The sequence below is a fragment of the Neofelis nebulosa genome, chromosome 10 (genome assembly GCF_028018385.1).
Source record: "Neofelis nebulosa isolate mNeoNeb1 chromosome 10, mNeoNeb1.pri, whole genome shotgun sequence".
Classification (NCBI taxonomy): Eukaryota; Metazoa; Chordata; class Mammalia; order Carnivora; family Felidae; genus Neofelis; species Neofelis nebulosa.
In genome coordinates this window covers 46847170-46873656 of record NC_080791.1, presented here as the reverse complement: position 1 = coordinate 46873656, position 26487 = coordinate 46847170, and the positions used below count along the sequence as shown (strand labels likewise).

The 26487-nt window shown below is 41.6% G+C and overlaps 1 protein-coding gene across 19 annotated transcripts in view; it reads right to left on the bottom strand.

The window, feature by feature from the left end:
• Window positions 1-26487, bottom strand: part of SYTL2 (synaptotagmin like 2) — a 153470-nt gene that overhangs the window by 95399 nt on the left and 31584 nt on the right. Inside the window, exon 1 of one of the 19 annotated variants that reach the window (XM_058687583.1) lies at window positions 21768-21895. The exons of 17 other annotated variants lie outside the window; for them this stretch is intronic. The gene's annotated coding sequence lies outside the window, so the exon portion shown is untranslated. Of the gene's footprint in view, window positions 1-6507; window positions 6788-21767; window positions 21896-26487 lie in introns of those variants that run through there. One more of the 19 variants, XM_058687592.1, reaches the window with a different exon arrangement.

Here is a 26487-nt window from a genome sequence, read left to right as displayed (position 1 = left end):
TCTGCCATCTGTTCCTTTTGCACTGTCCACTGTGGACACAGAAAACAACTGTTTTCCACCACGCCTACAATAGGTCTTCAAATACATACTTGAATACTCCCATGAGTGCCCACTTCATTTCCTCTCCTCTGGCCTAAATCAAAGTTCTGAATGAAGTGGGGCTAGTAAGATACTGAACCTAACTCATGTTGGGTCATGTGCCGGAACTTAAAGCTCATAAGGAAGAGAATACATGCAGCTAATAGCTGTTTGCTTTCTCAACTTCTTGCAACTGAAAAAGACCCATAACTCTCAACCTCATTCCCTGGGAGTTCTACCACCTGTTATAGGAATACAAAAGCTGCAAAAGAAGGGGATTAATAACATTGGCATGCTGACAGTCTAGCTAAGATCGACTGTTCACACAGTATGTAACGGTGAACTGTCTATAGGACAGATTACTATTATGTGATATATTTAGGTGTATACCCAGTAAGACAAAAAGGAAGCCAGATGAACAAGGTCAGATGAGGGATATAGTCTGCTTCAGGGAAAGCCTATTGTTCTGTAGATTGAACTCTTCGAATCACTGAAAAAAGATATAACTTACCAGGGAAACCATGATACCAGCCCAGCCTTTAGTGGGGAGTGGTTTTCAAATTAGGGGTGACCCTGGGCACTACCAATATAGCCCTCAAACCCACTCTTCTGGAATAGTTCAGAATCAACTGTCTCACAGAGAGGTGCAGGCAGCTGACAGCCAGCTGACCTTTGCCTTTCTGTATTCTATTCCAAGTCAGGGCTGTTCATTTCTCTTAACCTGCTGCTTAACTTTCTAGTCCATTTAGTGCAGACCATCTTTAAATGGGGCTACTTTGAAATGTGTCACTTTAAGTACCTTAAAGTCTCCAGAGGAATTTTTTTCCTCTTTAAATATTTTTTAGAAACAATAAACCAAAGAGTCAAAATGATTTCACAAGAAAAGTTATCATAAAAGCAAATTGTTTGTTGCTAAACTGCATCCCCACCACCACTCAGATTCTTAGTTTCAGAGTTTTATTACCTCTCCTCTTCATTACAAAATATAAATACTTATAAGGAAGGAGGTAATGTGAGAATTGTTATTAATCAATGTCTATGTTTTAGAGATGAGCCATTTTCTTTTGAGACTGAATTAAAAATCTCCAATAGACAGACATGGAAAAAAGTTTCAGCCACCTCAAATTTTGGTAACATCCCTGAAATGTAAACTGATTTATCCCTAACTAGTGTTTTATAAACTTGTCCTTAAAAAGGGAATGTTCTCAACACTTTCTGTCATGGAAATTGTTCCAACAGGCAAATAAATAGGCATTTCCATGGTTAAGGCCTCACAGCTGTCACATTACTTAGTTCTGCACAAATGAAAAATCCTAGTACCAAAAAAAGGCTGGAGAATCTGTCGCTGGAAGCCAACAATTGTATTTTCACATTGTTTTAGTCAGTATGCTCCCTCAATGCAAATATAAACCCTGCAAAATATTTAATTAAAAATAACTATGTCGTCTAAAAAACAAGTACAGCACAACAGGAAGCATGTCAAAATGAGAACTTAATGCTCTGCCATCTTTAATTGATGATGCTATATAATTCATTAGAGAAAAGGGCTCACAATTCCTCAATCCCCATGGTCCAATGACTCAAAAGTACAGATTTAAACTCTAAAGGGCAATAGAACAAGCAGTAAAACCTCCTACTTTCTCAAGGTCACAGAATAGACTGTCATAGCCCAAAACTCACAAGAATCCAAATTCCCAACTAGGCATCATGTATCTCCTTGAACTGGTTCCCTATTGAGGGACCTTGAGTTTAAGAAGTCTTCTCTGACTACATGGACTTGATTTCTACTATTTGCCTGATATTAGAAGAAAGAAAAAATCATTATATTATGGCAGGGGGGTACAAGACTCAAACATGAATTCTCATTTCTTTCTGATAAAAATGTAAACAATTTTTTAAGATTTACATAGAAGTAAAAGAAAAGCAGAATTTCCAGAAACTGCTCCAGGAACTCATGGAAAATGGAGCCCTTCACCTGTACTTTCCTTTCAGTAAATAAAACCAAGAGATACCAAGAAATAAAATGCCTTTAAAAAGGCCTAGTTTCCCTCTAATGATTTTTGACAAGAGTGCCAAGATCATTCCATGGGGAAAAGACAGTCTTTTCAAAAATTGGCCCTAGGAAAACAACATATCCACATGCAAAAGAATAAAGTTGGGCCCTTACCTAACACCATATAAAAAATTACTCAAAATGAATCAAAGGTCTAAATGTAAGATCTAAAACAAAAAAAAACTCTTAGAAGAAAATTCAGAGAAAAAAGCTTCATAACATTGGATTTAGCAATGATCTCTTGGCCATGACACGAAAGAACAGGCAACAAAAGAAAAAAATAGACAGACTGGACTTCATAAAAATAAAAATTTTGTACATCAAAAGACACTATCAACAGAGTAAAAAGGCAACCCACAGAATGGGAGAAAATATTGAAAATCATATATCTGAGAAGGAATCAATATCCAGGATATATAGATAACTCCTAAAATTCAAAAACAACAAACTCCAGTTCAAAGTGGGCAAAGGACTTGAAAAGACATTTCTCCAAAGAAGACATACAAATGGCCAATAAGCACATGAAAAGATACACAACATCACTAATCACTTGAGAAAGTTTAAATTAAAACTACAAGACACCACCTCACATCCACTTAACTGGCTACTATCAAAAAAAAAAAACAACACCAAGAAATAACAAAGTATTGGTTGATAAGGATGTAGAGAAACTGAAATCCTTGTTTACCATTGGTGGGAAACTAAAAGGGTAGAGGTGCTGAGAAGCACAGTACAGCCATTCCTCAGAAAATTAAAAACTGAATTACCCCATGATCCAGTAGTCCCATTTCTAAGTATATATCCAAAAGAACTGAAAGGAGGGTGTCAAAGATATATTTGTACCCACATTCATAACATTATTCACGATAGCTAACACATGAAAGCTACCCAAGTGTCCACAGATGGATGAATGAACAAGCAGAATGTGGTATATCCATACAACTGAATATTGCTGAACCTTAAAAAGGAAGAAAATGCTGGTCTATGTTACATCATAGATGAACTTAAGGATATTATGCTAAGTGAAAAAAGTCAGTCACAAGAAGAGAAATACTTTATGATTCCACTTACATTACATACTTAGTCAAATCATAGAGCTAGAAAGCAGAATAGTGGTTGCCAGGGGCTAGGGATAGGAGAGAATAGGAAATTATTATTTACTGGATATAGAGTTTCAGTGAAAATGTAACTGAACAAAGGTGGGTTCACTCCTTGGTAAGTCACAGAAACCACACCAGGTCAGGTATTAACACAAAGAAAAAAACTTGGTTTGCAGCTAACTGTGACTCAGAGAGAGAGAGAGAGAGAGAGAGAGAGAGAGAGTAAGAGAGAAAGAATGGGTTAGGATGAATATTTAGATAGGGAAGCCTTGTCATTGTATGTAGAGGCAGGCAAATGATGGTACATGTGCCTGAAGGAAAACCTGCCTATACACATATTGTATGTTATATAAATGAGACTGAGGCTCCTTTGTGGGCAGAGATTTTAGTATTATAATGAGGTACAGGTAATTGCCTGCCATTCTAGGGGTCACGCCTCAGGAGTCAGGGGTTAAACTCAAAAGGTCTGTGTGGTCTGGGCAGAGGTCTTGTCAGGACAGTCGCCATCACCTGAGGGGTGGTGTCCAGGATCATTCGCCTAAGATAAAGGTAAGCTGGAAAGAAGAGCTTGGGGTTGGGAGCAAGGGGGTGGGGGAGGATGTAAGACAAAGGTTAGTGAGTACAAACAGGTGGGCAGTAAAGGTCAGGTCTTGGGGTCTAGCTGGTGACCTGGGGACAGCTGGTGTCTGGAAATGGATGACGGTGATGGTTGCACAACCCTGTGAATGTGATGCCACTGTACACTTACGAAAGGTTACAATGATAAATTTTATGTGCATTTTACCAAAATTTAAAAAATGCAGGAAATGCCTGGGTTCCTATTTCCTTATATTACCCCTAAGGACAGGTTAAGTGGCCTGTTTCTTACCCACATTTAAGTTCCAGAATTACCACTTACTATGTGATCTTGGGCAAATGACTTAGCCTTTCTGTATTTCAGCTTCTTCATTGGTAAAACATCTACTTAAAAATGTGATGTGAGGATTAGATGATTTTCCATGGGTAAAGCACTTAGTCTAGCACAGTAAACCCTATGTATTAGTTATTACTATCACCACCACTCAATCTATTCTCCATAATCCAAATAAAATTTTACCCATCCAAGAAGAAACAATTTGCATTTCATTCTCTGAAAGATGATGGATGGCTTGGCCCCAGGTTCAGCACCTGATCTAAAAGTAATTGAATATTCTCTTCCTCATCCAGAACACACTAATGGCAATTAGGGTCCAAGTTACTGTGTTCTTTGGGCAACAAAAGAGTTAAGATACTTATGTCCAATTGCTTTCATCCAGCAAATGTTAACCAACCATGTACCTAGTGTATGCAGAGCATTGTACCAGGTGCTGAATTTATTTGCTCATGGTCAGCACTTTCCATGGCAGTCTCTGGAACCCAAGTCCTTGTTTCCTTACTGAAGTGTGCTGGTCATCTGAAAGAAATGTTATATGAAAGCATTTCCCAGGATGAAATTAACAAGAATACAAGAGAGTACCCCAACTGTCCATTTCTATTTTCCTCCCTATAGTTTTATTAAAAGAAGAAGAAGAAGAAGAAGAAGAAGAAGAAGAAGAAGAAGAAGAAGAAAAACAACAACCCTCCACTTATTTCAGATTTAATAAAGCAAACTGTTCTCAGATAAGTTTTGGCCCAAAATCTGTTAAGAAGGGAAACGTCAGGCAAACTTGCTTTGAAATTGGCAAAACAACAGAGCAGACCATCCCCTCTTTCCCGGGGAAGGCACGTGAAAAGAATCAGAAAGGCCACTAACTGCCATGCATGGAGACCCACCAGGACTGGGAAAGGTGCACTGACATACAGAGCATGCACACGAAAGCTACCCTCACCAAAGAAATCTTCTCTAAAACTTCCAGTCGGGAAGCTAACTAACACTTCTCAAAACTTAACATTTACGGAGGTCCAGATAAGATTTAGTTACTTGTGAAAGAGCTGATATGTGTTCAGGCAGGACAGAGGTAAACAAAACAAAAAGCACTGCTTTGGGAGTAAGACCTGGGCTTGAACTCCAGGGTTACCACTTCTCAGCTCTGTGACTCTGGGAAAATATTAACTTCTCTGTTTCATTTCCTTATCTATATTATATGGCCTAAAATTCCTGCCTTTGAGGGTCTTTGTGAGGATTAAAGGAAATGATTCATACCACACACCTAGCTGATGTCTGACACAATGGAAACTCAGCATGATGGATGCTCTGTCCACTTTTTATTTTCAGGCAGGAAAAATGGCCCAAGGAACTCAACTCTTGATATGGAAGAATAATGACAATGGATCCCAGGCAAATATTGTCCTTAATTTTTCTAAGAGCCTAGCCCTGATAACTGGTATTTTTAGAACTCTTGACAGTACATGAGATGCTATAAAAAAAAAATCCAACCAAATCTTCCCCAATAGCTCTTTCTCACCCAAATTTTATAGTTGGCAATCAAGAAGACTTCAGCTTTATTCTGCAGAGCACCATATACATTCACAAGGCCCTGTACATATAGTCTTAAGAATTGGGCTTCTCCTCCTATGTAAAAACCAATAATCTCTCTGAGTCTTTCATGTCTCTGAAGTCTTGGTTTAAAAAAAAAAAAAAAGGATTGGCCCTGCATTTGTGGCATTTCATAGAGTTGGGGGATCCCCAAGACCAGCCCTAGGTTTTGATATTTTACTAGGAGGACTCATAAGGCTGTGGTCATACTCACAGCTATGATTTATTACTCTGAAAGGATACAAGGCATAACCAGCAAAGAAAAAAGGTAGGTGGAATGAAGTCTGGGAAAAACCAAGCATAAGCTTCAAAGAGTCCTCTCCCGAAGAGTTACCCAAGACACACAAGTTCTGACAACATGTGTGAAATGTTACCAACCAGGGAAGTTCATTAGAGATTCGATGCCCAGGATTTTTATTAGAGACTGGTCAGGTAGACACTCCCTGCCTAGCATGGAACCAAATTCCAGACTCCTGGATGGAAAGCAGGTGCTCAGCATACACAGTGCTATTTGCGCAAACTATTTAGGTACTGTGAGCTGCTCTCAATTTAGAGTGCTGCCAATCCTTCTGAAATCCAAGTTCCCAGACACCAGTAAAGGACCAGCTTTGCAAGCAGGGCTTTCTAGGGATAAGCAGTCTCAGCCTTGCTTTATGAATTCTTTCCTGTACACAACAGAACAAACACCCAAAAATCTAATTAATACCTGCCCACTGACCACTAAATTTTCAGAGCCAATTGATGTATTAAAATTCTAAAACAAAGAAAACAAACAAACAAACCTTAGTCGGGGCACCTGGGTGGCTCAGTCAGTTGAGCATCCAACTTCGGCTCAGGTCATGATCTCACAGTTAATGGGTTCGAGCCCCATGTCAGGCTTTGCTCTGACAGTATGAAGCCTGCTTTGGATTCTCTTTCTCTCTCTGCCCCTCCTCCACTCACTGTCTCTCTTTCTCTCTCTCAAAAATAAACAAACATTAAAAATAATTTCTTAAAAAACACAGTGAATATAATTCAGTGCTTCAAAATATATTCATTCAGCACATTTGTACTGTGTCAGCCTGCTGTGCTGTGGCATTAAGGAAATAACAAGACCCTTAGTCCCTGCCCTTTAAGAACTTCCAGACCAATACGGAAGATAAGAAGAGTACATAAAGAGAGATAATACAAGTTGGTATGCAATGCTGGCCATAAAATAGGTATAAATTGGCCCAGGTAGAGAAAGGGGAGCAAACTTCCTGCTCTGATGAACCAGGAAGATTCTGGTGACAATCACCAGAGCTGCAGTTTTAAGGACAGGTAGGATTTGAGAGTAAGTGACCGGCCAAGAAGAGCTCAAGGAGGGGAATAAAACTATCACTCCAGGCACAGGAAGCTACATGAACAAAGCACAGAGCCTGATACAGGGAAAGGAGAATATGATTTGAATAGAAGACAGGGTTCAGGGAAGGAGGTAATAGAAGATAAGAATTAAAAACAGAGGCTAGTATCACATCAGTGAAAGTCTCAAATGTCAGACTGAGATTGTCCTTTATGCAGTGGGTGATGGGAAGCATGTGTGTGTGTGTGTGTGTGTGTGTGTGTGTGTGTGTGTGTGTGTTTACTTTTTAAAGCATGCTACTTTAGCATGAATGAAGGAGAGGAGTGACCATAAGCCAAATGGCCAGGACTTTCTCAGTCAACTTCACAAGAGCCAAAGAAGGCTGGCAGTAGCAGAGGAGGTGAAATATAAGTATCATTTGGGAAGAACATTGGAAAGGAAGGAGTAACAATGTTCCTCAGGAAATGCATGAATCTAACAAGACTCAAAGTTCTTAAACAGAGTTAATTGGGGGATTGATGCACCAAACCAAGAATGCCTAGGAAGGCAGGCAGGTTAAAGGTAAAAACTGATAGCATGGTAGAAAATTCAGTAGACATGTCTAGAACTCTGATGGAGATGAGGAACAAGTGCTCAGGAGAGAGGCCATGGTTGGAACTATAAACATGGCAGTTACCAACTTAGAGACTCAACTGATTGCTGAACTCAGCAAGGGAAAGAATGCAGTGAAAAATCAGAGAGAAAAAAGCAGATGACATTGTACTTGTCAAGTGAAAAGATAAAGACCAGTCACGTTGGAAAAACAAAACAGCAGGGTGTCACAAAGCTAGGGAAAGAATTTTAGGAAAGAGGGAGCTGTCAACCTAGTCAGCTACTGCAAGGAGTTGAGGCAGAGTGGTGCAGAGAAAAGGGGAATAGGCTTGGTAACTGATATGTCACTTATGACCTTTGCCAATCAAAGACAGGGTGGGACAGAAAACCGTCCACAGGAAACTGTGTGAGCCAAGGCCTCTTGTCACTATGGGGGAAAAAAGGCGAGATGAAGTTCTAGAGGCTAGGGAGAGTAGTATAAAAGATAAAGAAAGTAGTATAAAGAGGGGACCCATCCTTTAATGGGTCTCCCAAAAGGAGAGATGGTTGTAGAGACATGGTGTCTGGACAACAATGACACTGACTGAGGTGCTAGGAATGGCAGCCTGCTCCTTCTCTTTCAGGGGACAGAAATGGGGAGAAGCTCAGGGACAATCAAAGGTGTTCTTCACAATCCAAAAGGATAGTGATGATTGTGCAAAACAGCCGGCTTCCTCAGCCAGCCATGGTGGATAATGGCAGAATGAAGGAGGAAACGAAGGTCCTTCCAATGGAACACTGGTTTGAAAATGGTGGAGTCCCCATTTTCAGTAACAGATGTGTGAACAGAAGAACCTGTCAGAGGCAAATGGTTCGATTCCCTCCAGAATTAACTATTTGCAGGACACTTGAGGGAAAGTGATCCTCCCACTCTTAGAAGCTTACCAGCCAGGTGTCCACCCACAAGCACAATATTTTTTCCCCAGACACACAGACCCACTGTAACAGGCATTTTGGAAAAGCCAAATACCATACATGGCAAGTGCACAGCTATGCATTCCTTTGCCTTCAGCCTACAGAACTTGGCTCTTGAGCTTGCCACAGAGTTAGTACTATAAACACATACATACACACACACAGAGAAGTTATCTTTAGACAGACTACTTCAGTTCAAATCCTAACTCCACCACTTATTAGCTTTATGATCTGAGACATCACTTAATCTCTGTGTTTTCTCATCTGTGAAATGGCCTTAATAATAGAATGGATAAAGAAGATGTGGCTTATATACACAGTGGAATACTACTTGGCAATGAGAAAGAATGAAATTATGCCATCTGCAGCAATGTGGATGGAACTGGAAGGTATTTTGCTGAGTGAAATAAGTTATCCAGAGGACAGACATCATATGTTTTCACTCATATGTGGAACTTGGTAAACGTAAATTTAACAAAAGACCATGGGGGGAGGGAAGGGGAAAAAAATAGTTACAAACAGAGAGGGAGAGGGGCAAACTATAAGAGACTCTTAAATACAGAGAACAAACTGAGGTTGGATGGGGGGGTGGGGGAGAGGGGAAAATGGGTGATGGGATTGAGGAGGGTACTTGTCGGGATGAGCACTGAGTATTGTATGCAAGCAATGAACCATGGGAATCTACCCCAAAAACCAAGAGCACACTTTACACCGTATGTTAGCCAATTTGACAATAAAATATATTTTAAAAAATAATAAACCATTTCAAGTTTAGGTTTAAAAAAAATAATAGTATCTACCTAATAAAGTTGTAGTAAGGGTTAAGTGAGCTAATCTGTGTAAGTGTTCAATAATTTTTCACTATTCTCTTATTTGAGTCTCAGTATTATTCCAAGAGGTAAAGCCAGGTAATCATTATCATCTCCATTATTACTAATAAGGAAACTGAGGCCCAGAGAGGAAATACTTGACCAATCATCACACAGAACAGGACACAAGGCAGGATCTTTAAAAAGTCCAGTCTCGGATACACAGAGTTCTCCATGATTGGCCCACTGCCTACCTCTCTCTGGCCCCAGATCCTGCCAGTCCTGCTTTGAACATGAAATTGTGTGATGAGCAATTTCCCTATTCATCCCTCAGTCTCTTCGCAAGAGCTCTTAACTTTCTTAACTTTCTTAACTTTCCCTATTCATCCCTCAGTCTCTTCTCAAGAGCTCCCTCTTCCAGAAAGCCCTTGGCACTTGATCCCCCTTCCCCTCACTACCCGACTTCCTTCCCCTGTGCTCACATCTTACTATTAACATCATACTGCACAGTGATCACAGAGGTCTGCTTTTCCCACTGAATTCTTTTTTTTTTTTTAATTTGAGAGAGAGATAGAGAGAGAGAAAGAAAGCAAGGGAGGGGCAGAGGGAGAGAGAATCTTAAGCAGGCTCCATGCTCCAAGCCCCAACATGGGGCTTGATCCCACGAGTCTGGAATCATGACCTGAGCCAGAAATCAAGATTCAGATGCTTAACCAACTAAGCCAACCAGACACCCCTTCTCCACTGAATTCTAAGCCTAAAACAGTTTCTGGCACATAATAAACACTCGGTAAGTGTTTATTGAATGAACTCTTGTCTCCAAATCTGATATTCTTCCCACTAGAGCATGCTTCCCCTTTTATCAACATATGTTCACTATTTAATAACAGTTTTAAAAAAAGGAAAAATAAAAATCAACCAATCAGAGTGTATTTAAATATTAAACTAAACTTAAAACACTTGGTCACTGTAACTCAAAATAGTGAAACACACACATACACCCTTCAGAGACCCGACCACTCCCACCCACAGTTCATCAGCCCTTGTGCCTTTGGTCTCAAGAGACCAAAGCTAGATCTATCAAAGGACTCAGCCCGGGTTTGATTAACCCAGTGAGAAGGAACTGGAGCTCAGCACATAGAGAAAGACAGGTTCAAAGATCTCATACTCTAAACCTCCAAGATGAGAAGCCTTTAGGAGTTTGAGGTGTACATAATCCTCCCTGCACACCACATGTCAGCCCAAGACTTGATTTCAGTTCCCGAATACTCAGAGAGTGATCCTGGGGAAAGGCTATCAGAGAAGGAGAAAGCATCCACTCTACCTTCACTTCCTCACACGACAAGCAAACACTGGTGCTCAGTTGTCCCCAGCAGAATCTCGTAAGTGGAACCACATCTCCTCACACCTTCAGTTCCCAGCCACCACCCAGTTCACGTGAGAAAGCAAGTGTCTTCTTTACATCTAGGTACCTCTAGTAACCAAGGCAAATCTCTCTGGAGGCTTTCCCTGAGGAATTCTGGATATGTATCTAGTTTTCCCCCTGGTCTGGATAAAGCAGACAGCACTCAGGAAAACATAAACACAGACCTAGAAACACACAAACACATGTGAATGTACTTGTGTTTGACTCTGACTACTTAAGGAAAAACGTCACCCAGTTTCTTGCAATTTGCCCATAAATGATAGTTTTGTGGCCCAGGCCTCCCTGATCCTCCCCTGAGGAAATTCAGGGACTGCTAACCACAGCAGCACATGCCGAGCACAAGAAATTCAACAAATCACCACCCAAATTCTGCACACATTGGGTGTCAACTACTCCCAGGATCTTAAACTCAGTGCTGGAGATATATATGTATAACATCTTAACATCTTTCTGGGTCTAAGCCTCAATGATTTGCCAAAAGCATACCTGGTCCTTTACTGAAAAATGGTAAATATGCTTAGCTCCAAAGCAGGGCATATTCATCCTTTTGGAACAATATGGCTCCACGTGGTGCAGTCCACAAATTAGTATATGAAGTCTCCATTTTCCTATACACATGTACCTTCATGTAGAAGTCTTGAGTTTGATAGCAGCACCATCTCTCCAAGTACTTTTTACAAAAAAGTTTCAAAACATACTATTTTATGTTACCCGTAAGTCCTAAGAAGTATGTCTTCAAACAAATCCATCTTCCATAACTTGAGCAGCGTTAACAACTTCCATAATTTAGGCTGTTTGTCCAAAGAGAAACCCAGCTATTTCGCTCACAATATTGAGAAACTTCCATTAGTTCCTTGCAGCCTCCAAGGTAAATGGCAAGTTTTGGTGTGGGGCTTGAAACCGCAAGCTGTGAGATCATGACCTGAGCCAAAGTCAGATGCTCAACTGACTGAGCCACCCAGGCACCCCAGTAAAGGGCAACTTTTTAGCCTGGTTTCACCATTGGGCTTCAGCCCACCACATTAGCACCTCCAGCCACAACTTATCTACCCTATATGACAACACCATAATCTCTCCTTTGGTATCCCATGCCCTTCCTGCCTCTATGCCACTGAACATGAAAATCCTTGAACGTGTTCTCTCTATCCCATTCCCTTCTCAATCTAGCAAACTCCTACTGGGCTATGGTTCCACCTCATTTTTCACCTTTCAAATTTCCCAGGCAGTGCACTCCGCAGTCTCACAATAAGCTGTATGTATTTCCACCAGAACATTTACAGTGAATTGTAAGTACTCTTTACCATGGTTGCCCCTATTATGGGCATTTTCTTGTCCTTTTTTTAATCCTTAGAATCCAATTATCAACTTAATGATTAGATAAAAACCCCATAAAATAGTGGGGCAGAGATCATCAACCCCTGTTTTCTATAGGTGGAAACTGAAGCATCAGTGAAATTAAGTGATTTGATAAGAGTAGAGCTGAGTAATGGCAAATCTCGTACAATGGGAACTCTCAAGAACCAACAGAGGAATCCAAGAGGAAAGGAGGAAGAGAAGAGAGGGGCAAGGAAACGGACACTGAACAGTGACTCTGCAAGACACAATGTTGGGCACTTTAATATATTCATTATGTTATTTATTCCTTAGAGCCACTTTGTGCGAGATGGAAGATGAATGCAATTTTTTCCAGAAAAGAAAGTTGAGATCCAGAGGTTACTTGTTCAATTACACAATTAATAAATGGATCCAAGGTATAAACTCAATATTGTCAGACTCCAAAGCCAAGTTTATTCCTCTACAGGGAACATGGGCTTCCAGACCCCACCTGTCCATGGACACAATCCAGAAACACCTTCCTTACTATAGCCCCCCCTTATCACCTTGCCAGCCGCTGTGCTTCACAAAATTCTGACTTGTGACTTTCCACCTATGACTGCACCTCACAACCATCTGTTACTAACCATCAGAGCAAAGTATCCCCAGGATTCTAGCAAGAACACAGTGACTGTATTTGCATAAAGGTGGTATGATGTTATTTCAAAAACGCTTGAGTGTGTATGCCATCAGAATAAAAACGTGTCATATTTAAGTGGTGTGAGTAGGGTAACTGGTACAAAGAATTCTTTAATAAACCTCTACAACATGTACAATATGAAGACCAACTTTGTTCTACTCAAATTCTTCATATATTCTTTCTAATTTCTCAAGTGACACCCCAAAATAAAAAGTATTGGGGTCTTCCAGAAATTAAGCATAAGGAAACAATTACTTGCCAGCTCTCTAGATCATATTTCAGCTACTCTGATTCCAGGTCATCCTGCTTCTTAGATACCAAGTAAGTACCTGACTCCTTAGGCTGTAGTGTGCTGGGAAAACCAGATTTTTCTCCTGTAAGGCTTATATCAAGTCCATCATTACTATTTCTTTTTTTTTTTTAGTATAATTTATTGTCAAATTATCTTCCATACAACACCCAGTGCTCATCCCAACAAGTGCCCTCCTCAATACCCATCACCCATTTCCCCCTCTCCCTCACCTCCCATCAACCCTCAGTTTGTTCTCTGTATTTAAGGGTCTCTTATGGTTTGCCTCCCTCCATCTCTGTAAGTTTTTTTTCCCCTTCCCATCCCCTATGGTCTTCTGTTAAGTTTCTCAAGATCCACATACCATCATTACTATTTCTATGGTAACATAAATGTTCCAGGTTTTCTAGAACAATCCCAGTTTCAAATATAATAATCTGTTATGAGCCTCAAGCCAAGCAATATGTTTCAACAAAGGATTCAGTAAATGTGGATATACTATGATTCTTCTAGAGAAGCCCCAGAAAGACTCAGTACTGGCTAGGGGACAGAGCACAGGCTTTTAAGTCAAGGTAAGCAACCTGAGTTCCAATGTTTGTCTTGCCATTCACTGTTGTTGACCTTGGGCAATGTACTTAACTTCTTTGTGCTTCCATTTCCTCATCAGTAAAATGGGTAATTATCATCTAGTTCAGAGTTGTCCTTCCAATTAGAGGAGCAATGACCTAGCAAGGGACTGACACATAGTATGTACTCAATAGATAGTAGGCATTCTTTTTTATCACCATATTGTTGTTATTATTCATAACATCCCTAAAAGGAATGGAAAAGAAAGATAGAATTTGGCATTCTAAGCAAAAGATGATAAATGATGTGACTTACCTAATGTAACCAGAGCTACAACTTTACTTCCTAAGACACAACACTTCAGTTACTATATTACAGTACTGTCTTGATACTGAAATGAGGCATTAAGTTGCTGACTCCTCATTTTTTAAGTCTCACCCCCAGATATTTCCTGTAATACTTAAACTTAATTATTGCTATTTCTAGGCAATAAAATTTCCTGAATATCATGCAACAAGTTCATTTTCAAGTATTATCTTGTATGGTCAGAACGTTTGTCAAGCGGGGCACCTGGGTGGCTCAGTCAATTGAGCTTCTAACTCTTGATTTCGGATCAGGTCATGATCCCAGGGTTGTGGTATCAAGCTCTGCATAGGTCTCCCTGCTGAGTGTGGAACCTGCTTGAGATTCTGATATTCTCTCTCTCTCTCTCTCTGTCCCTCTCCACCACTTGGGCTCTCTCCCTCAAAAAAAGAAAAAAAAATTGCCAAGCTATGCATCCTCATTCTGTATCTGGAACTGTTTCTAGCATCTTGCTTCCATGAATAATAGAGTGGAACATGCTTAGTTTGTGAATGTGACTTTCTCGTACTTTACGGACAAATAAAAGGGTTAGTTTTGATTGGAAAGACCATCCTCTGATGATCCAAAGCATGGGCTCTAGAGTCAGACTGCCTGGGTTCAAATCCCTGTCCCTTCTTTCATCAGCTATGTTATCTGGGTAACTTATTTAACTTGTGTGTCTTAATTTCATCATCATCAAATGGGAAAAATAATAGTACTCAAAATAGACTACTGTGAGGATTAAATAAATGGATGTAGGTACAGTGTTTAGAACAGTGCCTGGTACATGGTAACTGCTCAATAAAGGTCAGATATCATCACCATTCACTTGCCTCATAGGGTTTTAAAAAAGCAACCAGATATAATCAACAAAGCAACAAAGAACATACCAGATAAGATCAAATACTTTTGAAATAACTAACGAAGATGAAGCCCACCTAACCAATTGCTTTCCTCAGGCATTATCAATGCAGGAGATCCATAGCATTTGCAGCCTGAATGCATATGGCTTCAACAATTCATAAGGCATCTTAAATACATGTCACATAGAAACTGTAGTTAAATGAAAAATGGCACCAGATAGGTATGAGGTGGTGAGTCCTTGGCTGATGAGTCTTTGGCTAACCAGCCAGCAACAGCATCTCAATCTGCTTTTGCTGTTTTTTATTAAATATGTGACCTAATTTAATCCTCTGAGCAACTTGTGAGGCAGGTATGATCATCCCCATTTTAGACACACTGAAGACATGATATGCCATGCTGATAGTTGACTTGGGGGTACCAAAAGTCTCAGAATGCATACCATGAACATGCCCCAAGATGGTAAACCTGAAACAACACTAGAATCCACTTTAAAAAGAATGAAAGAATTAAACTGAAAACCCAGACCCCTTACTTCTAAAACTCAATGACTAATCTAAAACAAGCAATGGTAAAGAATATTCCCTAATGAATCTAACATGCCATAATTCAATCTTCCTCCCAATGTAGATTGCTGGCAGAAGGGGCGGGAGTGGTTGAGGCACTTGGCTTGGCCTGGGATCCAGCCCTTGCCTTCAGCCTCACAGACCAATGTTTTAATCAGCTGACTCAGCAAGTGGCAGGAGAGCCCAGGCGCCTGTGGCCGTGAGTAATGGTGGCACAAAACACATCTGTCTAATCAGAAGCTGATGGCACCAGTTCCGTCAAGACTTATGGTGAAACAGTGCTTCTGCAAGGGGGAAAAAAATGTTTATTCACCCAGAAGTTGAGCAATGCCTGTCTTTCTCCCTCTGACTTGGAATGCAAATTTGTGGACTATTTACAGGTCTTATACCCCCACTCCTCAAATATTTCTTGGTGCTTTTACAGAAAGACTTATCTAGAAATAATCAACCAAATCCTTTTTTTATCAGTACCTATGAAGAGTCTAGAAAGTATGGCATTAGGCAATGTTTTCATTTTGGCCTTTTTAAAAAAATGTCTATCATCATTATGCAGGATAATGCACAGGAAAGTGTTTCCATAGGTTGTAAGTACACATTTCATATATATAAACACGTCACTGCAACCACCTGAAGGTCACTGTACTACATTTCAGCAAAAATTTCCTTTCAACAGAATCATTCATTCTTCATTTTTTCATTTATTAATTCATTAAAAATACTTTACTGAGTTCCCGTCGGGGGTTGGGCAATGTAGATGCAAAATTAAACCAAAAGTCCAAGTCCTTGGGGACTTCGTCTTTTCCCAAATTGGTCTTTTAATCTCCATTGTATTCTAACCACAACTGGTACTCTCTGCTCTCTCCTGTCCCTCTCCCTCTCCCTCCTTATCTCTCCCACCTTCCTTCTCCCCTTCCCTTCCTCCCTGCCTCTCCCTCTTCTAGAGTTCGAGCCACTCAAGAGTGCTTCTCCCACATTCTGCAAAAGCCATAGTACAGGCAAAGTTCCCAATGGGCACTAAGGAAAAATACTGTATTTAGTAATTTCGAAAGCCAGTACATAGTGACACACATATCCCTATTACCATAAGTAACCTACTTTTACTATACTTCTATCAACCAACCTTCCCAAAAGTTACCAAAAGTAGTTCTCCCTCCCAACAATCTAAAAAGGTTCTAGTTAAGAGTAACACATAGACAAGCAAAAATAATTCTTCTTTCAATGATGTACAGATCATGTGTTGTGCATAAAGGTATCCAGCTGGGAAGCCCCATAGGAAATCATGAGGGGCACCAAAAACTGGAACATTCTCCCACACCTGATTTATCTGTGTGGTAATTCTCTACCAAAGTTCCATTTGGGCAGACATAGATGAAAAAATGGCCAGAATCATAGATTTTTAAGACTTGAAGTTACCTCATCTGGTCCTATTCCCTCACTTTATTAAAACAAAACAAAACAAAACAAAACAAAAAGCTCAAGAAGAGGATATGACTAAGATTACACAGCTTGTCTTTGGGGCAGGAATAGAAGCCAAGACACCTGCCTCCCAATCCCAATGCAGGACCCATTCCTCTCTTCAGAACTGAGTTGAGTGCATGCCTGTGAGCAGCCCTTGAGGCAGTGGCTTCTAGCATTCAGCCATGCACCGCCCCCGCTCCCCCCCACACATTGCCTTTCCAGTTACTCTCTCTGCTTCTCCCTTGTACACCTCTGCCCTCTTAAGGCAGCTACAGATGGCCCTGGAACTCTCTGACTCTCTCTGCCAATGAACAGCTCTCTTGAATGGCAAGCCCACTTTTATTCTGTGAAATGGGACTATTTTCTGCCCTTTCCTTCAGTTCAGAATTGTGATGAAAAGTAATGAGATGTTAGCCATCAAGGAATCTTCTATTCTTTGAAGAAAACTTAGAGTGGGGATCCAAAAGAGCATTTGCTTTGTAATTAAGTCCTGCTAATGTTAAGCCCAAGAGTTAGATTTCAGCTTTTTATAAAGACTGACAATTCTTTTGATCTTTCTACATTTAAACCTCCTTTTAAAAATAGCATAAACACCTGCATGCAAATTTAAGTAACAATACCTGACACCTGGTCCTCATTAGTGACTCTGGTAGGCAAAGGTACAGTAGGTGTCATTATCCCCAATCTAAGGAAGGGAAAACCAGTTCAGAGAAGCTACCTGTCTTGCCCAAAGTCACACAGGTAATAAAATTCAATGCTGGAGGGGCACCTGGGTGGCTCCATCATTTCAGTGTCTGACTCTTCACAGTTTGAGCCCCACATTGGGCTCTGCAGTGGCAGCGAGAAGCCTACTTGGGATTCTCGGTCTCCCTCTCTCTCTGCTCCTCCCCTACGCGCGCTCTCTCTCTCTCTCTCTCTCAAAAATAAATAATATTTTAAAAATGCAATTCTGGAGCAATGATCTTATCTGAGGCTCCTCCGTGTGCAGTTTAGCTTCAGAATTCTCTGGTCACATTTTCACTTCAACAACACTGAGGAGCTACCTTTTCTGTCACATTTAAGACACGTGAGTCATTTCACAAGAAGCACAGCTGGACCCTGTGACTGCAGCAGCAGCCCCAAAGGTAGGCACTTCCCTCTGCTGGGAACTGTCTGACACCGGGGAATTATGGGAAGGTGAACTTCACAAACAGGATTAACCTTTACGATGATTTTAATTATTCAAAATTAATTCTCTGTATCCTTTCAAAAGCAATCTGAGATGACTCCTAGCTCTAAGGATGATTGAGTCAAAAGTAAGGGTTATATTAATACATTTGTTCATTTTTTGTTTTCAGCTTACTACGCTTTTTTTATCCTCTCTTTTTAGGTTTATTTTTGGTAGTAATCTCTACACCCAACATGGGGCTCGAACTCATGATCCTAAGATCAAGAGTCACATGCTCTTCCAACTGAGCCAGCCAGGCACCCCTTCATTTGTTCTTTTTTTTATTTTTATTTCTAATGTGCTCATATAGACACAGAGAAGAAGATTTGGAAGGCTATAAAACCCAAGTTTTGCATTAGTTATTTCTGAGTATAAAGGTATTATTACTATTAATGCTAATCTGTAGTTTTTCTTTTTCTACAATGAATATATATATATATACATATATATATATATATATATGTATATATATATATATATAACCTTTGGTAATAGGAAAACAAACAGTAAGGATCTTCCTTCTACATATAATCGATAAACAACTGAACTCACAGAACAGGGAATAGAATGGTGGTTGTCAGAGACTTGGGAGAGGGAGAAATGGGGAGAGGTTGGTCAAAGGGTACAAACTTCCAATTCTAAGATGAAGAAGTTTTGAGAATCTAATATACAATATGGTGACTATAGTATTATATACTTGAAAGTTGCTAAGAGAATAAATCTCAAATGTTCTCACTACAAAAATATAGTAGCAATGTATACACATATGAAATCATCATGGACTTATACAATGTTATATGTCAATTATATCTTAATAAAGCTGGTGGGGGGGGTCAAACAATAAAGATTGTTTTTATTTTTAAAACATGTTCTTCATTCTGATAAATAGGAAAGGGGCTATCTCCACAAGGAGTTGGGAAGCTCTATTACTGTAAACCAAGTGCATGAAAAATGCAAATGGTACCCTATGCTGCCACACCAGAATGCTTGCCATTTGGGTACTTCTCCATTTGGGTACTCTCAGCACCCAAGAATATAAAATAATGTACCAAGACACCAATTTTACACAAATATTTTGAGGAAAAAATTTGTTTTATATATTGAAACCAAATTCAACATATGAAATCAAATTTAAAAATCGCATAATTTCATAAAACAATTTTCAAGCTTGTTGGGGTCAATCTGAACCGTACCCCAACCCCTAGGAGCACTTGCCAGTTCGTTATTGGAGATTCTCCTATGAAGAAGTTTGGGAAGCCCTATGGCAAATAGCACCATCTTATTTCCCTCCCTTTTTAAGACAGACTAAGTGATTTCTCCTGTTAGTTAAAAAAAAAAACATCAAGTTTTTCCTCATCTATAACCTTTAAAATTTCAAATAAAGCAGGTGGCAGAAAACATATTACCAGGCAAATCTAGAAGCCCACAGGGGCACAGCCTAGAGGAGAGAACTGCCTGGCCTGGCATCCTGGGTTCTGAGCATGGTGAGCCCTAGGCTGCCCCACTTCTGCAGGACAGCAGACCACTCTGCACAAGGTACTAATTCATTCATTCCACAAATGTTTATTGAGCAAAACCTGAGAAAGGCCTCTTAGGGGACAGTGGGATCATTCACAAGCCAACGGTCAGGTCTAACGGATCAGACGTGGACAATCAATCTTTCTTTAGACCTCAAACCACCTCTAGGATAAAGCAAACAGGGTCCCTGCCCCATTCACTCACTAGCAGCTGGGTGGGATCAGGCAGGCATTCTGGAACAGCACTGCTGCTTTGAGAAAGGCTAAGGCAGTCACTTATTCCCAGCAGAATGACCAAAACTGCACCATAAGTGGCATAACTCTTTTTTTTTTTAACATTTATTCATTTTTTGAGAGACAGAGTGTGAGCAGGGGAGGGGCAAAGAGACAGGGAGACACAGAATCTGAAGCAGGCTCCAACTCTGAGCTGTCAGCGGAGAGCCCACAACCTGGAATCCACAAACCTGTGAGATAATGACCTGAGCTGAAGTCAGCTGCTTAACTGACTGAGCCACCCAGGCACCCCTATAACTCTTCTAAAATGCTTTGAACAGTGTCTGCCACATGTGAGAACTCAGTAATACCATTTTTGCTGTTACTAGGCCAACTTACAAGGGCAAGTTTTTCTACCAAAAAAGGTAGAAAGAACATAGGTTTTAGAATCAGAGAAACTAGATTTGCATTCCAATTATTTTGTTTACTAGCTATGCGACTAAAGGAAGTGATCTTTCTAACCCTCAGTGTCTCATTGGTAAAATGGGTTAACTGACAGTACAGGATCCCTCATGTGGCTTTGTGAGAACCAAAGACACATTATACACAAAGAAGAGTGGCCCCTAAGTGCCTAATAAAGACAGTCGATAATGCCACTGCCATGCCTCCTTCCTTCCTCACCATTCTTGACAGGTCCTGGCATCTGACTTCACCCAGGCACCACACTAAGGAACAAAACAACTATAGGGAGGGGAGAGAACACCTGGAGACTTTCCACAGAAACACATCAAAATCCTCAACTCCTTTCAACCATCCCTCTGTTTGGCTGCCGTAACCAACTGGCTGCCCAACCAACTAGATCCCCTATTCCCTCACTGGGAATGGCTGCCAAGAAGAGGCCAGGAAGCTGGACAGCAGTTTGAATCCATCCCACCTTCCAGTGTCTGTCTGTCTGTCTGTCTGTCTGTCTGTCTGTCTGTCTGTCTGTAGCCCACTGGGCTTCCTCTGCACGTCCCTACCAGGCTCTATGGGTCAGGAGGCTGCCAGCGGATTCATAGTCTGTCCTTATCCAGACTTCCATCCCTACCCAGCGCCCAAAGCTCTGGAGGCTGCTGGTCACAAACCAGCACTAAATGAAAAGTCAAAGGGGATTTATAAAAGCAGGAAGGAGTAAAGGGAAGAGGAGGCAGGATGGGTGCAGAGAGAGAGGCCCACTTCGTACAAGCTGATGAAGCCCTATGTCCTAGGCGCTGAAGCAGTGGTTTTCCTCTCTGAAAGATGATAAATCCCATTCCTGTGATTTGTAATTCAAGACGGGACAAGGTCTGGGCGTAGGGAGATAATTCCAAAACAAACTGCTTGTTTTGCAAGTAAACCTCATCGGCTCCCAAACCCTCCTTCCCAACACCCCACCTGTAGATAGGTCCTATCGCCCTTACTTCACCTGAGCAATCTGGAGGCAGTTACTCTGCAACCAGATCCCGCTAACAGCCAGCCCGAACGAAGCTCAGGGTCGGTCCTCAAAAGCCTCAGGAAACGCGACAGCCCAGCAGAACCCCCGCCTACCCGGCACGTCGGCTTCCTGAAGACTGGGCCCCCTGGGCAGCGGAGCTGGCTCTTAAGTAGGTGCGGATTTGAAGGGAGCTTGCCGCTCGCCAAAACGCGGCTCACGCTTTACAACTCCGAAGACTACAAAGCATCAGTCAACACCAACAACTCCCTCATTTAAGAGGAGGAAAGAGAGACCCAGAGAAGGAACGAAAGTTGCCCGAGATAACACCCCGAGTGGGCAGAGAAAAAAACCCCGCTGCTCTGGTCGCCGCGGGGCAGGGAGAGCGTCTCGCCGCCTCCCGCGTCCTCGAGTCCACAGACGTGCAAACCCTGAATCCCCGGGTGCTGCGCGTTACCTTCCTCGGGACCTGGCGCTCGGAGCCTCCTCTCCCGCGAAGGCGCGCCTGCAGCTCTACCCCCGCACTCGCGGGGCAGTCCAGGTGTCGCCCCGCAGCTGTCAGCGCAAGGAGGCCGGTGCAAGCTCCCCCCTGCGGGCGGCAGGCGGGCGCGCAGGGGCGGCTCCCGGGAGCGCCGACCAATGGCGTTCCGCCCGCTCCCCGCCCCGCCCCCGGCACGCCTCACCCGCCTGCTCCCCTGCCCTTCTCCCACTTCCCTCCGCCCCTCCCGGTTTTTCTCTTCCCCTTGGACCTCCCGCCCAGACCTCCGCCAAAGCACCTTGCCCCGAAGCAACTTCTTCACTGTGCAAATAAGGAGTGCAATTATTTTGTGACCACTGTGCGTTAGGTGTCCCTGGAGCCGAAGAACGTGGCGCTCAAGGAACCAGTCCACTCAGAGAGAGGAGTTAGCCACCGCGCCGGGAAAGCGGACGGGATCAAGATGCTTTAACCGCTCCGGACGTCAGTTTTCTAACGTGTAAATTAGATAAAAATACCCCACAGGCAGTTGAGAGGATTAAGTGAAGTGATGCTTGAAAAGTATCCAATAATACCTGGATAAGTTGTGAGCGTGATGTGTACAGACTGAGCTCCCCCCGCCCCCAGCGCCCTGGATGGTGCTGGAAGGCAGGGTATCACGGCCAATTAAAAAAAGGTTACCAATGATGGGGAGAGCCCAGGCAAACTTCTGAAAGAGGTAAACCTTAAGGCCTTCTCCATTCTCCTCATCTCCCCCATTTGTGCTGTCCATCCAACTGAGGGTGGCCCAGGTCTGCCTTTGGTTCTTTCAAAAACCTTCTCTCCAACTTGCAAATGCTGATCCCCACGGACCTCATTCAATGCTGGGTGCTGGGCTGCTAACCTGGCCCAGGAATCCTTGTGCTGTGTTAATTTGTGTATTCTGGCTTTCACCCAAGCTTTGAGTCTCATGTGTCCATATGGTGGGTGGGCACTAGGGGATGCAAAAGAGGAAAAACCACTCCTCTTGCCCTTGAAGAGACAAACATGCAAATAATTTCAGTTTAGTGTCATAACAGCTAGAATAGATGTGCAAAGTGTTACAGAGTCACGAACACTGGGAGAAGAGGGCAATACAAGTTTAAATACAGATGTGACCAAGTCTTGAAGGAGGGCTATAACTTAGGTCAGACAGAAGGGGAAGAAAACAGTGGCTGCAGAGAAGCAGGCAGACATGCAGATGCCTGTCATTTGTTGCACAGGGTATGTTGACAGTGAGACAGAGATGAAACTAAAGAGGTAGAGGCGGAAAGAGCAGCCAGGCCTGCCTTGCTGAGGGAAGCAGACTGTGTCCTGTTGGTGAGGGCTGCTGGTGAATGATTTTAAGCAGCGGAGTGGTCTGATCTCATTTGTCTGGTGTCTTGCTTCCAGTGTTTGTGTGTGCCTTCATAATCCCCTTCCTGTCCCTCTTCAACCTGGAAGGCAGGCACTGGATCTTCCTCACCTGTGAGTGCCCTGCATGCTTGGTACAAAGCTTTGAAGGAACTCAATGCTCACTATTCCCGGTGTCACTCCTCCCAGAGGGAAAAAATAGCAACATCTGCTAGGAAAGGTCTAAGGATTCTCTTAGGTTAAAAGCTAGAGCCCTGATGTTAAGTGGCCAAAGTTCAAATACTGGCCCCACCACTTTCTAACAGGACCTTCAGCCAGTTACATAACCTTTCTGTGCCTCACTTTGCTCATTTGTAGAAGAGATGATAATAATGCTCCTCACTAAGGCTACTTGAAGCTTATAATGAGAAAATGCGTGTGTATAAGCATAGTGGCTTGCACAGAGGAAGTGTTGAATAAATCTTAGTTAACATGATTATATCAAGTCAGCAGAGGCTTGTTCCTCATAACCTATAAGATTTTGCCATTCTTCAAAATAGTTTTCATGTAAGTGACAAATTTCACAAATATTCTCTGTTGATATTAAGGGGAAAAACAAGGGTATAGGGATAATGCAGGGTTGGAGTACAGACTGGTGTGTGTCCCAGCTCTACCACTGGACTCTACAACTGGCTGTTGAACTATCCAGTTGACTTTGGACAAGTCACTTAACTTCTTTAGGTCTCTGTTCCTGTTCTACAAGAGAAATACAATTGACCCTTTCATAATATGGGTTTGAACTGCATGGGTTCACTTATATGTGAATTTTTTTAATATAAATACAATACAGTACTGTAAATGTATTTTCTCTTCCTTACAATTTTCTCAATATTTTCTTTTTTTTGGCTTACTTTACTGTACGAATACAGTATATACTACATATACAAAATGTGTGTTAATTGACCATTTATGTTATTGGTAAGGCTCTGAGTAGGCTATTAGTTCAGTTTGAGGGGAATCAAAAGTTATAGATTTTTGACTGTGTGAAGGAGGGGTGGTGAGGATAGGTACCTCTAATCCCTGAGTTGTTCAAGGGTCAACTGTGGTCATATTACCTGTCCCATGTAAGGGAGATGCTGCAAAATACATAGCACATTGCGTGGCCCAAGGTAAGATTTCAAAAACTGTAGTAAGAAGAAAGGTCTTATACATTTGGGAAAGGGAAAAGTCATCTAACAGTAATGCACTGGAAGGGGAAAATGTAATCCCAGGAAAAAAAAAAATCTAAGTGGAAAAGTTGATTCTGGATCTGTGAAAACTGGAACAGGAGTAGACGTCAGCTTAGAAACCTACAGGTGGAACCCTGGCCTGGAAGAGTTTTCTACTTGGGAATGGGTTGTTGAAATCTGGAACCCCCTTCTGGTCAATTTTTGCAACTCTATGGAGCTGCAATGAAATGGAGTGTTGTTTGCCAGGGTGTGTATGGTCTCTGAGCTGTCCTCCCGGAATGGTGGAATGCCATAAAGCTGGTGCTTTCAAATGAGAATCTGGGATGTAGCCTCCAATACCACCCATGGGTCACAGACACATGGCCAAGCTGTTTAGTTTTACCAGCTAGTTAGTAAGTGAATATTTATTTGTGGGATAGTGGGTGTGAATCCTTTATGCTTGAAATATGTCCCATCTATCTCAGAACCAAGGAATCCTTCTCATGCATTAGGGCCTGGGACAAATGTCCCGAGATTCTTCCTTCTTAGGTTGAATGAATTAATCCTTTGGACCTCTGGAAGTCCCATGGCATATTCCTCAAGCCTTTTCTTGGCATTGATTTCATTGTCTTTATAGTTAGTTGTCACAGGACTTGCAACTCCACACCTGTTTTAAAGCCTACCCAGTCAAGGGACACCCCTTTTCTCTTTGCATTTTTTCTCACTACCTCCATCATTCCTCTCACACCATCTCTACTTCAAATGCCTTGCACACTATAGGTACTCAATAAATGCTTATTAAATCGCATTGCAGGCAGGTCTCACAGAGTAGATACATTACAGAGAGCAGCACTGTTGCCACCATGGAAAAGTTAAAAAAAAACAAAAACAAAACTTCCTGTGCAGACATGACTTTGCCTTTAAGCTATGTGGATTTATAACTTCTTACCCACCAAAAATTGAAGATATTGCTGAAATGCTGTACAATTACATCTAGTATGGTAATGTGGTTAGATGATGTATAGCAGTAGGTATCAAATGTACAGCATTTAGAACACAATTGAGTCATGGTGCTGGGTCACCAAAGTAGGAATTTGGTTTTCTAAATAATTTGCAAAAACTGAATATCTTTTTAACTTTTGGAAGTACAAAACTCTGGCCTTGAATCAAATCGTATTAGCAATCTCTCCACAGTCTTTAATAATGCCTTGCCTTTCTACTGGGCTGTGTATTTTTCAAAGCTCTTCCACTTTAATTATCTTGTTTGATCTTCACATCAACCCTATGATGTAGGAAGGGCAGCTATTATTAGTATCTGCATTTTACAGATGAAGATAGGAAGGGCTTGAGAAGACCAGGCCCTAAACCCAGGCCAAATGGCAAACTAGTGACAAAGTCAAGGATCTACTATATCAGCGAGAGTTCTGATATTCATGAAAATTGGGCATCATTATTTAAGACCTTTATGGGCAGTAATCTCAAACAGACATGTCTTAATTTATATTCATGTGTATATACTCTCGCACAGACTTCCTTTTATAAAGAAGAACCTTTGTAGTGACCATCTCCCTCAGATATGTAATAATTATAATTTATTTCTTCAGTGGCTTTCATCCATGTCTATCAACATGCATTCCAACACTAATATTCTTTTTTTTTAATTTTTTTTTATTACGTTTCTTTATTTTTGAAAGGCAGAGAGAGACAGAGCATGAGTGGAGGAGGGGCAGAGAGAGATGGAGACACAGAATCCGAAGCAGGCTCCAGGCTCTGAGCTGTCAGCCCGGAGTCCGACGCAGGGTTCGAACCCACGAACCATAAGATCATGACCTGAGCTGAAGTCGGATACTCAACCGACTGAGCCACCCAGGCACCCCTCAACACTAATATTCTTTTTAAAAAGACCTCTGGGTTTACTCAGTCAGTATTTTAGGACAAATTTTCTTATTTTAATGTTTAAAGAAAGAACAAATGTTACTTCAAAAAAACATAAGACCTCTGTTTATATGAGATTCCTAGAATGGTCCAATACAAAGAGACAGAAGAGTGTTTAGCAGGAACTGGGGGAGGGGGTGCTGGAGTTAGTGGGTAGTTACTGGGTACAGAGTTTCACTGTGGGATGTTGAAAAAGTCCTGGAGATGGA